Consider the following 10,409-nt stretch of genomic DNA (forward strand, 5'->3'; position numbering starts at 1 on the left):
ATTTACGAGAGCGTGGAATCAATTTGTTGGAATTATAAGGCCTAAGCCATGGATAACACAAGCAAAAGGCGCGAAACATGTTATAGTAAGGAACACTGCCAAATAATTTTTCATATGGAGTGGTATAATTGAGAAGTTTGGAAGGTAACCGATTAATTATAAACAAGGCACAGTCAAAAGCATAAGTCTAGAATTGATTAGGCAATTTAGCATGAGATAATAAAGAGAGACCGGTTTCAACAATGTGACGGTGTTTTCGCTCCGCACACCCATTTTGTTCGGGAGTGTAGGGACACGAAATACGTTGATTAATCCCATTTTTACTAAGATATTCTCTTAATGCTTGAAATTCTCCACCCCAATCGGATTGAAAGTTAAGAATTAGACGGTTAAAGTATTTTTCAACCAGAGTGCGAAACTTAATAAAGACATTTAACTCTGATTTGTATCGAACAAAAAATAGCCAAGAGAATTTGCTATAGTGATCATAAAAGAGTACATAGAACCTGTAGTTGTCATGTGAAGTAATTGGGGAAGGACAGCAAACATCCGAACATATTAATTCAAGTGGTTTAGATGCAACAAAAGAAGAAGAAGGAAAGGGAAGGCGGTGAGCCTTACTAACACAACAAGCATCACAAGAAGAAATAATATTTTTATTAAGATCAGCAGCAAGATTATTCAAGGCTATAGTTTTCTTAACAATCGGAAAACTAGCATGTCCCAATCTAGGATGCCATAAAGGAAGACTAATATTGAAAGCTTTTATTTCAGATTGCTTTGGAGATGGAAGCGACATGGTGTAGAGCCCATTTTTAGTGGTTCCCCGATAGATCGCATTCTTTGTCTTCAAATCCTTCAAAACAAAGTGATTAGCAAAGAATTCAATGGAAATAGGGTTGCAACTAGTTAAGGAAGAAACAGACAACAAATTGTTAAGAGTTTGAGGAACATGAAGAATATTTTGAAAATTAACAGGAGTATGGGAAATTGAAAGAGAGGAATGACCAACATGAGAAATTGGGATAGAATGACCATTACCTTCAATAACTTCTTCAGGGCCATTGTATTCACTATGAACATGGAGATTTTCCAAATCCGATGTAAGGTGGTGAGTTGCACCTGAGTCTAAAAGCCAATCAGTGGAACTAGAGTGCGAGGTAGCAGCCATATTAGAGGATGGTTTGAAGGACCCTCTTGTATTACGGTTGAATCGGGGAGAGGGTCATTGCTTGGAGATGTGACCACTACCCTTGTAGTTGTGACTAACAATTGTGGAGACATCAAGAGAGGCAGAAATGCTCCCATTTACACGACCAGCCTGTGGAAGTGGCAAAAGGCCTCGACCAGGAGAAGGTGAAGAAAAATTATTACGTCCTCGGCCCCTTCCACGCCCATAGGTGCGAGCAGTGAAATGGACGGAAGGAGTAAAGGAGGCAGTTAAATTATCTCACTCCAATTGTCTTTCCTCGGAAAGGAGAAGACCAGTAAGATCATCGAATGAAATCAGTTCGTGATGAGCACTTAATGCGCGAGTGAAGGGCCTGTAGATAGGACCAAGGCCTTCCAAAATTATGGTAATGAAATCTTCTTCAGCAACAGGTTTCTGTAAAGCAGCAAATTCATCATAAATGGATTTGGCCTTTTAGAGATAGTTCGAGATACTATCATTCTCTCGGCTAAGATGAAAGAGACGTTGCTTCAGGTCTCGAATCGGAGTTTGTGAACCAGCGGCATAGGCTTTAGTGAGTTTGTTCCAAGCGGCAGCCTCAGTCTCGGCTCCGACATCTGTGGAATTACAACAGGGGAAAGAGATGAGATTAAGAGAGAGAGGACTTGTTGGTCCTTTTGTTCCCAGGAATCAAAAGCAGGATTATCTGCACCAGTATATAGTTTTTTTTAGGAACAATAGAGGAGGAGTCAATGTGATTTCCTAATTTGTGGCCTTTGAGTAAAGGTAAGATTTGTGTTTTCCATATAAGAAAATTTGTGGGAGTTAATTTGTTGGAGATTTGGGAGGTAAGGGAACAGAATGGGAGAGAATCAGATTGAGGAGTAGAGCAGGTGTCGTTAGCCATGGAAGCCCTAACTGAGATTTTGTAGGAAAAGAAAGAATCAGACTGAGAACAGAGTTGTTAAACCTCAACAGCTCTGATACCATGTAGAATTCAAATACTCAGTGGAATTCTCATTGATGTTGGTCGAATATAAAGGCTGTACAGGAAGTATAATATTACAAGAAAATAGGAAGAGATAAGTTTTTGAATTCAAAATACAAGGCGTTTAAATCTGGCTTATCTACAGCGTAAAGAGGAATGACCATAATATCCTTATCAGTTATTAGTAGTATATTTTTTTCCAGCTTAGTACATCTAAAGTCCTAAACTTCCCTGAAAAATCAATTTTCCCTTGAACTAGCTTAAACGTATATTATTAATCTTCCTAAGTTCACATAGGAGAGTAAGAGAGAATTTTCAAAAATTGAAATATATATGAATTTACTAAAAACGAGGTGATAATAAATCAGTGTAAGTAAGTTTAAGGATGAATAGATCATTTTAAACAATTTCTGATGGTTAATATATCACTTTAAGAAATTTCAACAAAATAAAAAGATACTATGTAAGTAAGGGGCCAATTAGTTTTTTATACTATGTTCAAGGGGCTTCTATTGTGTTTAGCCGATCATTTATTGGAAATGGATAAGGTAAAAAAAAATATCTTTATTATTAACAATAAAAAAACAGTTTAACTCTAATATTATAAATGGTACAATTGAGACCCTAGCGTTAATCATGGCAACATGTGACTGTACCCGCAAATCTCAATACTTTCCAATCCTAATGGTATTAAAATTGTGCAAAAGGGCTTGGGATGAGAATGTGATAAAAAAAAATATTACTAGTGACAGGTATGAAATAACACCTCCTGTTACATCCGTTTTATATCAAAATGAAGATTATCATTATATGAAAAAGAACCATTTATTTTTAATGTGTTTTATTTATTGATTATTTGAATAATGTAGAATTTTTGTTAGTTTTTGGATGGTTTATAAATCTATGTTTCTTAAATTTGTAATTTATTTGCTTTTATTGGCCATATTTTCGAAATATCTCAATTTTCAACCTTGATAGGCTTGTGTAAGGTTAAAGAGTGGTAAAAATAATGTCCGCGTTCCACAGAAGTTAGTTCTTGAAAGGTAAAACGGCAATTGGATAAAATAAATGTGCCTACAACTTGAATTCTAAATGAAAAACGATTGATGACCGTTGATTGAAAATAAAAACAACTGTCTTGGGTCTGGACGTTGCTTGACAGGTGGGTCGGAAAACAATTCTTTAAAATATGGTACCAAAAACAAAAGCAATAAAAGCAACACAAAAGATATAAATTTTTAAATTTTCCTTTTAAATTTTTATTGATTTCATAATTTTTCAATGTTTTTGGATTACAATATGTACGAGGTTTAATGACATTAATCGATCTTATTCATGATGTTGGGATGAGTGAAAATGAGGTATGGAAGTTTGGGAACTCGTCTAGCAAATAGAATAGTAATTCCTTATGAATAGAATAGGAAAGAATAGAATAGTTATTCCTTAGGAATATATATTCCTATGTTTGGTTAGAAGAATGAAATATGTTGGAATAACTAGTTTATAAACCAAAAGACATCATTATCCTCAAGTTTAATTTATTAGTTATTTTAAAATAGTAAAAACTTGATAAAAACAAAAACTATAAAAACGCAAAAATAAAAAATAGAAAAAAAAGCTATGAAAACACGAAAATGCGAAAAACACGTGAAAGAATATGAAAACGCGAAAAACAAAAAACACGCGAAAGAATGTGAAAACGCGAAAAACACAAAACACGTGAAAAAATGTGGAAAACATAAAAATGTAAAAAAAAAACTGAAAACATATGAAAAACATGAAAATGGAAAAAAACATGAAAAACTGTTAAAAACACGAAAACATGTAAATACGCGAAAAACACGAAAACATTAAAAATACGAAAATGTAAAAAAATGCAAAAAATGCGAAAAATATAAAAACGTAAAAGAAAATGTGAAAAGGGTTAAAAACACGAAAACGTGAAAAAAAGAGAAAAACACGAAACTCTGAAAAAATGCAGTTTTATATTTTTTTCGCTTTTACACGGTTTTCATTTTTTCCCTTTTTTGTATTTTTTCAAGTTTTTGTAGTTTTCGCATTTTGTCACTTTTTCATATTTTCATGTTTTTCACGTTTTGTCAGGTTTTTCGTATTTTTTCACATTTTTGTGCTTTTTCATGTTTTTGCGTCCATGTTTTTTATTTGTCATTTTTTCGTGTTCTCCATTTTCTGCATCTCATTGATAGTCGACCAATCGTCCACCACCATTTCTACTGCCAACGTTTGTAAATTAAGGTGATACAAAGAGAAATATTAGAGATTTATTTAAGGGTAAATTTCTAAATTAGAGAAACATGGTGTGAGGAATAGCTTATTCTTCACTTAAAATGAACACCACCATTTCTACTGCCAACGTTTGTAAATTAAGGTGAAGCGTGATACAAAGAGAAATATTAGAGATTTATTTAAGGGTAAATTTCTAAATTAGAGAAACATGGTGTGAGGAATAGCTTATTCTTCACTTAAAATGAAGAATCCATATTCTACCAAATCAATGAATAGCTTATTCCATAAAAAAAAAAGGGTTAAGGTTAGAATCCCTATTACTTTTGGGTCAGGAGTAATTTTACCCCAAACGTCTAAAATGATGTAATTTTAACCCTAACGTTTGTAGCCAAGAGCAAATTTACCCCTAATGTTGATAATTTGGGTCCATTTGAGAAATAATTCATCAAATTGTCTTCTCGATTATGAATCTTGTCATCTATACTTCACACGTGCGTCAATTTATCACTAACAAATCACAAACATATATTGGGTTGTGAAAAAAAAAAATATAATGTCTTTTGTACGAATTAGACAAAAAAAATCAAAAAATTCACCAAATTTATAAATATTAATCTCAAATTCTAGTATTAAATTATAAAAAACATGAAATCCTTTTTTTAATAACGAATTGATATGCATTTGGTGCGGAATAAGAAACAAAAATATCTATATTTTATAATAGTGTCTAAAATTGATCCAAATTACCAACGTTAGAGGTAAAATCAGGGACGGATCTACAGTAGGGGCAATGGGGGCACTTGCCCCCACTGAGATCTAGAAATCTATAAAACCCTAGGTATGAATTTCCGATTTTTTGAGTTTTTCCCTTGATAACTTGCCGGATCCGATTTGATATTCCCTACCGGAGTTACCTGCAAAACAGAACCGGAGACAAGATCTCCGGGAAAACTCTCCGACGATCAAGTCAGTTTTTGTAAGAGGGTTGGTAATTTGACAATAATATTGTAGGGCAAAAAATGTGAACGTCCCCTTTTCCCTTGTTCTTAAGGCCTTTTATAGGTGTTTTTTTTAGGTAACCGCCGAGGGCGGTTACTCCTTAGTGGGCCACGTTCTGAGGGCGGTTCCCCCTTTTTAGGCCATGTCCCTTTCGTTGCTTTCATGGCAACGAACGTGGTTTTGAGTGGGAGTCTTGATGCTCCGTTTAGGAATTCGGGGCGGTTACTCGCTTCACCCGTTTCCGCTTATTCGGGTCCCATTCGGGGCGGTTACTCGCTGCGCCCGCTTCCTTTATTCGGGTCCCATCCGATCTTAGACCATGGGTCTAAGTATGGGCTGGGCCTGCGAAATGAATATGACCCGGTTTAGCCTCGCGGGTCATCACATGCCTCCCCTTTAGTTTGATACAAGAGCCCTTTAGGGTCTGTTCATAGGGGACGCTTCGTTTTTGCTTGTCTATTCAAAATTCAAGAACTTGTGAATTCTTCCTCTTTCGTTATTTCTTTTCCGGCGTCATCTTTTCCGGCGTTGACCTCTTATTTCCGTCACTTCTCTGTGTTGTCTTTCCCATCTAAGTTTTCCTCTTCATAACTTGTACCTTGTTCGGCTTTTTACTTCTATTTATTTCTTTTCCTCAACATGTCGAACCCCGACCTCGACTTCGCACCGTTCGATGAGAACTACGTCCGCGAGGTTTCTCATGAAGTTGATGAGATGGTTGATGAAGTTTCAACCAGTTCTCATGGGTCTGATTCCCACCCCGCTGACTTCCTCCATCTGGCGAATACAACCGACGAGGGTCTAGATTTTGACCCTAAGAAGTTGATTCCGCCACCTGTCCCAACCCCCCGTTTGTTACCAAAGAGGGATAGGTCGGGAAGCCTAGTTTGTCGCGAGACCATTGAGGATTTGCGGGTGCAATATCCTTGGCTCCAAGGTCTCGACACCATCATTCCCGGGGAGGATAGAGGACCGGGCGATTACCCAAAGGGGTATTTCACCATTTTCGTCGCCCAAATTATCTGCAGCTTCACTTATCCGCTGGCGGATGAGATTGCTTCCGTCCTCGGCGGTTACGGAATCGCACCCGGGCAGTTACATCCAAATGGATGGTCCGACTTGACCCTGGATAAATTTCTGGCGGATTATTTGGAGGTTCCTTTCTCGCTCAAAATTTTCTCCAAGCTTCATCATTTCAAGAGTTCAGCGGGATATTTCACTTTCATCCGCCAGAGCGGATACTATGGTTTTGACGAGAAGCTGAACAAGATCCGCGAGTGGGATCGCTCTTACTTTTTTATCAAGTTTAATGAGGGAAATCTGAACTTCCTTCGCCGTTAGGGCCGGCCCAATGTGAAGAGTTTGAACTTCGGTTACCCCAGCAAGGAAGAATCCGCTGTCATCGAGTTCCTGAAGAGTACCCCTCCTTTTGTATGGACATATGATCAGGCCTTCCATATGCTAAGGAGCCGAGTAGCGATTGCCTACCGCGAGGGGGATCGCGTGGTCTATATCCCTTATCGCGTTTTTGTACAAGGTACTTTTTATTTCCAAGTTGATGATTTCTTTTAACCCTTTGCAGGGGTGATCCTTTATCTCAAATCGCTGCAGATCGGGAGGCTAAAGCCCTAGCGAGAAGGAAGAAGCGGATGGCGGGAACCGCTTCCGTTGTAGGGGCGGATTCTTCTGGAGGAACGATTCCTTCCATTGAGGCGGCTTCTTCTGTAAGGGCCTCCGTTTCACAAGGTCCCGCTTCTGCCTCCGAAGATCTTCCTTTGACGAGGAAGCGGAAGATAAGTGCGGATACAGAGTCTTCTCGTCCCAAGAAGAAGAACACCTCCGTGTCCCTTACTGTTGGCGGTACACCCGTATCCGCCTCATCCAAAGGAAAGAGCAGTACCCCAATTCACGAGGTATCTTGATCTATTCCCTCTTTCTATATTGCTACTTTTTTCCACATGAGCTATCTGCTGTTCTCTTGATATTTTTCTTTACGCCTTTGCAGCCAATTCCCGACATCAGTGGATGGTGGACTAGGACCTTTGGCATGGCCGTGAGTTTTTCTTGCAAGGACATTGTCCCTTCCATATGCAATGTCCTCGGGCGGCTTCCCTCTGCTTCCCGTGTGCGCGAACAAGTACTGCTCCCTACCGCTGTGGAGGGGATCGAGAAGCGTTTTGTAGAGGTATATTGTTGCTTGTCATTCTCTTTCAAGGATCTTGCGTCCATTGTAACCGCCTATTTCTATTCGCCCTTTTTTATTCGTGAGCCGTCTTATATGCAGATTATCAATTTCACTGAGGGCATTCTCCAAAGGGATGCCGAGCGAGCCAAGGAGTTGGAAGGTCTTGGTACTGAATTGGCGACTCAGAAGTCGCTTTATGATGATGTCCAAGGGAAGGTGAAGGTCCTAGAAGGCGCCCTTCAGAAGGCTGTGAGCGAGAAGGAGGAGGCTCTTAAATCTTTTCAGGCTAAGTCCGATGAGCTGCGAAAGGCCCTCGATGATCTAGCTGATTCCAAGGAGACACAAAAGAAGAGGGCTGAGGAAATTCTGGCTGAAGACGGTGCCCGCATCTACTGGTATGGGGAGCGGATTCATGCCGCTTATGAGCATGGACATCAGGGTCTCGTACTTAACCGCCCCAAGGTTGCCATCCCTGAAAAGGATTTAACTGAGAAGTGGGACAAGCTGGAAGCCGAGGATGCTGATATGGATGAGGTGCTCCTCTTAGATTGGAAGAGTTTTCAGGAATCTCCAATTATCGGCGAGATCCCTACCCGGAATGCGGAAGAAGGGGCACCGCAGGACATCTCTCAGCCTGAGCAAGAGGTACCGCCCTCTGAAGCAGTTATTGATTCGAGGGTTGAGGATTCGCTTGAAATAGATCCGCCCACTGGAGGAGATGAGGGAGTCGCTGGAGGCGAGGAAAGCAATAGGGGTGAAGGAGAGGAAGCTGTAGCATAGTTTAATTTATATTTGGACTTTTTGTATGTAACAAACTGCTCGTATATATTAATTTTCTTTCACTTGCCGCTTTGCCTATACGTGCGATTATTGTCACTTTATTTTCATGTATGATCCTTGCCTTTTGCCGACTTCATACTTGTAATTCTTCATAGTAATTTTTGCTTTCGCTAGGGTGGCCAAACCCTTTTTGCAATTTTTGAGTACTCGTTTATTCGCTTAATTTTATGCCTTACTCTATTATTTTTCTTTCGAAAATAATATAATCATAAGGTTAATCATAAGGTTTTGCGAGTGATGCGTAATCATGCATCCGCCTTTCTTTAATAGGCAACACATTTATGTGTTTTTTGAGTTTAACCCTAAGGGTTTTGCGAGTGATGCGTAATCATGCATCCGCCTTTCTTTAATAGGCAACACATTTATGTGTTTTTTGAGTTTAACCCTAAGGGTTTTGCGAGTGATGCGTAATCATGCATCCGCCTTTCTTTAATAGGCAACACATTTATGTGTTTTTTGAGTTTAACCCTAAGGGTTTTGCGAGTGATGCGTAATCATGCATCCGCCTTTCTTTAATAGGCAACACATTTATGTGTTTTTTGAGTTTAATCATAAGGTTTTGCGAGTGATGCGTAATCATGCATCCGCCTTTCTTTAATAGGCAACACATTTATGTGTTTTTAAGAACAATCTGCATTCGGACGTAACATATTGAATAAATGTAATAATTGAATACCTTTATTGATAAAGAGAAAAGGTTTATTACATAGGTACACCAACTGTGTGGGATCAAAGCCTCATTAAAACCTTTTATCAGAAAACCCAATGGAAAAAACTCATAAAAGGAAAAATAGTACTCGTCATTTCCTCGAACTACTCGGCCTTTTTATATAGGCGTAGATTCTCTAGATTCCAGGTGCGCGGGAGCTTCTTTCCGCTCATTTCTTCTATTTCAAAAGTGGCTGGTCCCAGCTTCTTGGATACTTTGTATGGTCCGATCCAGTTGACGCCCAGCTTGCCTTTGCCATCTCTGGATTGTATTTTATCCGCTTTTTTCAAGACCAAGTCGTTCTCGTTGATTATTACTTTTCGCACTCTTCTGTCATGATATTTCTTGATTCTATTACGGTACACTTCCATTCGCATGTAAGCTTTTTCTCTTCGTTCCTCCACAGAATCCAAAGCATCTCTAATGTTGATAGGATTTTATGTGTCGCAATAATAAATTATCTGATCTGTGGGCGACTTGATTTCAACAGGTAGGACTGCTTCGGCTCCATAAACTAGCGAGAAAGGTGTTTCGCCTGTTGCTGCCTTTACAGAGGTTCTGTATGCCAACAACATATAGGGTATCTCATCCGCCCAACCTGTTTTTTTATCTCCTAGCCGCTTCTTGATGCCTTGAATCATGGCCCTGTTGGTAACCTCCGTCATACCATTCGATTGGGGATGGTTTACGGAAGAAAAATGATTTTTGATCCCCATGCTTTCGCAGTATGCTTTGAACTTGGCACAGTTGAACTGGGTGCCATTGTCGGTTATGAGCTTTTGCGGGATTCCAAATCGCATGATAATGTTCTCTCGTAAGAACTCGATCATTCGCTCAGGTGTTTGTGCGGTTACTGCCTCCGCTTCTACCCATTTGCTGAAGTGGTCAACTGCGACTATCAAGTACTTCCTTTTCTTTATCGTTTCTGGGAATGGGCCCACTATATCGATTCCCCATGTTGTGAATGGCCACGCCGTCATTATAGCGATTTGTTCGGCTCCGGGAACATGCTTTTCATTCGCATGTATTTGACAATTGTGACATTCCGCAACCATCTTCTGAGAATCTTCCACCACCTTGGGCCAGTAGTATCCCATCAGTTTGACCTTTCTTGCCAACGCCGCCGAAGCTTCGTGCGCGCCACAAATTCCTTCATGTAGTTCTCGCAACACGTAGTCTCCTTCGTTGCGACTAATGCATTTCAACCATGGACATGTGTACGATTTCCGATACAAAGTTCCATCCCGAACTGAGTATCGAGCTGACTGCC

This window comes from Euphorbia lathyris, chromosome 4 (genome assembly GCF_963576675.1).
Source record: "Euphorbia lathyris chromosome 4, ddEupLath1.1, whole genome shotgun sequence".
Lineage (NCBI taxonomy): Eukaryota > Viridiplantae > Streptophyta > Magnoliopsida > Malpighiales > Euphorbiaceae > Euphorbia > Euphorbia lathyris.